Source organism: Lepisma saccharinum, unplaced genomic scaffold, assembly GCF_977018435.1.
Source record: "Lepisma saccharinum unplaced genomic scaffold, izLepSacc3.1 HAP1_SCAFFOLD_42, whole genome shotgun sequence".
Classification (NCBI taxonomy): domain Eukaryota; kingdom Metazoa; phylum Arthropoda; class Insecta; order Zygentoma; family Lepismatidae; genus Lepisma; species Lepisma saccharinum.
In genome coordinates this window covers 264,871-270,756 of record NW_028142902.1, presented here as the reverse complement: position 1 = coordinate 270,756, position 5,886 = coordinate 264,871, and positions in this window count along the sequence as shown.

Sequence of the window (5,886 nt, the reverse complement as noted above, 5' to 3'; positions counted from 1 at the left end):
CGACTACACTCATGCACAAATAGATTGTTTACTTTATTGTTATGAGAATTTCCATGGTAACTAAGCATGAATATTACAAAAGGATTAAATTTTTCCTGATGAGCCAATAGAGAGCTTCGACCTGATTACATTTAATGTAAAATCACCTTTGTATCTCATAAAGTAACGGAGATATGCGATTTTGAAATTTTATATAATGTTATCCTAAAACGTGAGGCCATAGGTTGTATTACATTGTTTCAACAATCAGAGTGGTTATTTCAAATCTCCACGACGATGACTACAATTATGCACAAATAGATTGTTTACTTTATTGTTATGAGAGTTTCCATGGTAACTAAGCTAGAATATTACAAAAGGATTAAATTTTTCATGATGAGCCAATAGAGAGCTTCGACCTGAGTACATTTAATGTAAAATCACCTTTGTATCTCCTATAGTAACGGAGATAAGCGAGTTTGAAATTTTATATATTGTTATCGTAAAACGTGAGGCCATTGTTTGGGTTACATTGTTTCAACAATCAAAGTGGTTATTTCAAATCTCCACGACGACGACTACAATCATGCACAAATAGATTGTTTACTTTATTGTTATGAGAATTTCCATGGTAACTAAGCATGAATATTACAAAAGGATTAAATTTTTCCTGATGAGCAAATAGAGATCTTCGACCTGATTACATTGAGTGTAAAATCACCTTTGTATCGCCTATAGTAACGGAGATATGCTAGTATTAAATTTTATATAATGTTATCGTAAAACGTGAGGCCATAGGTTGTATTACATTGTTTCAACAATCAGAGTGGTTATTTCAATTCTCCACGACGAAGACTACAATCATGCACAAATAGATTGTTTGCTTTATTGTTATGAGAGTTTCCATGGTAACTAAGCATGAATATTACACAAGGATTAAATTTTTCCTGATGAGCCAATAGAGAGCTTCGACCTGATTACATTTAATGTAAAATCACCTTTGTATCTCATAAAGTAACGGAGATATGCGATTTTGAAATTTTATATAATGTTATCGTAAAACGTGAGGCCATAGGTTGTATTACATTGTTTCAACAATCAGAGTGGTTATTTCAAATCTCCACGACGATGACTACAATCATGCACAAATAGATTGTTTACTTTATTGTTATGAGAGTTTCCATGGTAACTAAGCATGAATATTACACATGGATTAATTTTTTCCTGATGAGCAAATAGAGAGCCTCGACCTGATTACATTGAGCGTAAAATCACCTTTGTATCTCCTATAGTAACTGAGATATACGAGTTTGAAATTTTATATAATGTTATCGTAAACGTGATTCCATAGGATGTATTACATTTTTTCAACAATCAAAGTGGTTATTTCAAATCTCCACGACGAAGACTACAATCATGCACAAATAGATTGTTTGCTTTATTGTTATGAGAGTTTCCATGGTAACTAAGCATGAATATTACACAAGGATTAAATTTTTCCTGATGAGCCAATAGAGAGCTTCGACCTGATTACATTTAATGTAAAATCACCTTTGTATCTCATAAAGTAACGGAGATATGCGATTTTGAAATTTTATATAATGTTATCGTAAAACGTGAGGCCATAGGTTGTATTACATTGTTTCAACAATCAGAGTGGTTATTTCAAATCTCCACGACGATGACTACAATCATGCACAAATAGATTGTTTACTTTATTGTTATGAGAGTTTCCATGGTAACTAAGCATGAATATTACACATGGATTAATTTTTTCCTGATGAGCAAATAGAGAGCCTCGACCTGATTACATTGAGTGTAAAATCACCTTTGTATCTCCTATAGTAACGGAGATATACGAGTTTGAAATTTTATATAATGTTATCGTAAACGTGATTCCATAGGATGTATTACATTTTTTCAACAATCAAATTGGTTATTTCAAATCTCCACGACGACGACTACAATCATGCACAAATAGATTGTTTGCTTTATTGTTATGAGAGTTTCCATGGTAACTAAGCATGAATATTACACAAGGATTAAATTTTTCCTGATGAGCCAATAGAGAGCTTCGACCTGATTACATTTAATGTAAAATCACCTTTGTATCTCATAAAGTAACGGAGATATGCGATTTTGAAATTTTATATAATGTTATCGTAAAACGTGAGGCCATAGGTTGTATTACATTGTTTCAACAATCAGAGTGGTTATTTCAAATCTCCACGACGATGACTACAATTATGCACAAATAGATTGTTTACTTTATTGTTATGAGAGTTTCCATGGTAACTAAGCTAGAATATTACAAAAGGATTAAATTTTTCATGATGAGCCAATAGAGAGCTTCGACCTGAGTACATTTAATGTAAAATCACCTTTGTATCTCCTATAGTAACGGAGATAAGCGAGTTTGAAATTTTATATATTGTTATCGTAAAACGTGAGGCCATTGTTTGGATTACATTGTTTCAACAATCAAAGTGGTTATTTCAAATCTCCACGACGACGACTACAATCATGCACAAATAGATTGTTTACTTTATTGTTATGAGAATTTCCATGGTAACTAAGCATGAATATTACAAAAGGATTAAATTTTTCCTGATGAGCAAATAGAGATCTTCGACCTGATTACATTGAGTGTAAAATCACCTTTGTATCGCCTATAGTAACGGAGATATGCTAGTATTAAATTTTATATAATGTTATCGTAAAACGTGAGGCCATAGGTTGTATTACATTGTTTCAACAATCAGAGTGGTTATTTCAATTCTCCACGACGAAGACTACAATCATGCACAAATAGATTGTTTGCTTTATTGTTATGAGTGTTTCCATGGTAACTAAGCATGAATATTACACAAGGATTAAATTTTTCCTGATGAGCCAATAGAGAGCTTCGACCTGATTACATTTAATGTAAAATCACCTTTGTATCTCATAAAGTAACGGAGATATGCGATTTTGAAATTTTATATAATGTTATCGTAAAACGTGAGGCCATAGGTTGTATTACATTGTTTCAACAATCAGAGTGGTTATTTCAAATCTCCACGACGATGACTACAATTATGCACAAATAGATTGTTTACTTTATTGTTATGAGAGTTTCCATGGTAACTAAGCTAGAATATTACAAAAGGATTAAATTTTTCATGATGAGCCAATAGAGAGCTTCGACCTGAGTACATTTAATGTAAAATCACCTTTGTATCTCCTATAGTAACGGAGATAAGCGAGTTTGAAATTTTATATATTGTTATCGTAAAACGTGAGGCCATTGTTTGGATTACATTGTTTCAACAATCAAAGTGGTTATTTCAAATCTCCACGACGACGACTACAATCATGCACAAATAGATTGTTTACTTTATTGTTATGAGAATTTCCATGGTAACTAAGCATGAATATTACAAAAGGATTAAATTTTTCCTGATGAGCAAATAGAGATCTTCGACCTGATTACATTGAGTGTAAAATCACCTTTGTATCGCCTATAGTAACGGAGATATGCTAGTATTAAATTTTATATAATGTTATCGTAAAACGTGAGGCCATAGGTTGTATTACATTGTTTCAACAATCAGAGTGGTTATTTCAATTCTCCACGACGAAGACTACAATCATGCACAAATAGATTGTTTGCTTTATTGTTATGAGTGTTTCCATGGTAACTAAGCATGAATATTACACAAGGATTAAATTTTTCCTGATGAGCCAATAGAGAGCTTCGACCTGATTACATTTAATGTAAAATCACCTTTGTATCTCATAAAGTAACGGAGATATGCGATTTTGAAATTTTATATAATGTTATCGTAAAACGTGAGGCCATAGGTTGTATTACATTGTTTCAACAATCAGAGTGGTTATTTCAAATCTCCACGACGATGACTACAATTATGCACAAATAGATTGTTTACTTTATTGTTATGAGAGTTTCCATGGTAACTAAGCTAGAATATTACAAAAGGATTAAATTTTTCATGATGAGCCAATAGAGAGCTTCGACCTGAGTACATTTAATGTAAAATCACCTTTGTATCTCCTATAGTAACGGAGATAAGCGAGTTTGAAATTTTATATATTGTTATCGTAAAACGTGAGGCCATTGTTTGGATTACATTGTTTCAACAATCAAAGTGGTTATTTCAAATCTCCACGACGACGACTACACTCATGCACAAATAGATTGTTTACTTTATTGTTATGAGAATTTCCATGGTAACTAAGCATGAATATTACAAAAGGATTAAATTTTTCCTGATGAGCCAATAGAGAGCTTCGACCTGATTACATTTAATGTAAAATCACCTTTGTATCTCATAAAGTAACGGAGATATGCGATTTTGAAATTTTATATAATGTTATCCTAAAACGTGAGGCCATAGGTTGTATTACATTGTTTCAACAATCAGAGTGGTTATTTCAAATCTCCACGACGATGACTACAATTATGCACAAATAGATTGTTTACTTTATTGTTATGAGAGTTTCCATGGTAACTAAGCTAGAATATTACAAAAGGATTAAATTTTTCATGATGAGCCAATAGAGAGCTTCGACCTGAGTACATTTAATGTAAAATCACCTTTGTATCTCCTATAGTAACGGAGATAAGCGAGTTTGAAATTTTATATATTGTTATCGTAAAACGTGAGGCCATTGTTTGGGTTACATTGTTTCAACAATCAAAGTGGTTATTTCAAATCTCCACGACGACGACTACAATCATGCACAAATAGATTGTTTACTTTATTGTTATGAGAATTTCCATGGTAACTAAGCATGAATATTACAAAAGGATTAAATTTTTCCTGATGAGCAAATAGAGATCTTCGACCTGATTACATTGAGTGTAAAATCACCTTTGTATCGCCTATAGTAACGGAGATATGCTAGTATTAAATTTTATATAATGTTATCGTAAAACGTGAGGCCATAGGTTGTATTACATTGTTTCAACAATCAGAGTGGTTATTTCAAATCTCCACGACGACGACTACAATCATGCACAAATAGATTGTTTACTTTATTGTTATGAGAATTTCCATGGTAACTAAGCATGAATATTACAAAAGGATTAAATTTTTCCTGATGAGCCAATAGAGAGCTTCGACCTGATTACATTTAATGTAAAATCACCTTTGTATCTCATAAAGTAACGGAGATATGCGATTTTGAAATTTTATATAATGTTATCCTAAAACGTGAGGCCATAGGTTGTATTACATTGTTTCAACAATCAGAGTGGTTATTTCAAATCTCCACGACGATGACTACAATTATGCACAAATAGATTGTTTACTTTATTGTTATGAGAGTTTCCATGGTAACTAAGCTAGAATATTACAAAAGGATTAAATTTTTCATGATGAGCCAATAGAGAGCTTCGACCTGAGTACATTTAATGTAAAATCACCTTTGTATCTCCTATAGTAACGGAGATAAGCGAGTTTGAAATTTTATATATTGTTATCGTAAAACGTGAGGCCATTGTTTGGGTTACATTGTTTCAACAATCAAAGTGGTTATTTCAAATCTCCACGACGACGACTACAATCATGCACAAATAGATTGTTTACTTTATTGTTATGAGAATTTCCATGGTAACTAAGCATGAATATTACAAAAGGATTAAATTTTTCCTGATGAGCAAATAGAGAGCCTCGACCTGATTACATTGAGCGTAAAATCACCTTTGTATCTCCTATAGTAACGGAGATATACGAGTTTGAAATTTTATATAATGTTATCGTAAACGTGATTTCATAGGATGTATTACATTTTTTCAACAATCAAAGTGGTTATTTCAAATCTCCACGACGACGACTACAATCATGCACAAATAGATTGTTTGCTTTATTGTTATGAGAGTTTCCATGGTAACTAAGCATGAAT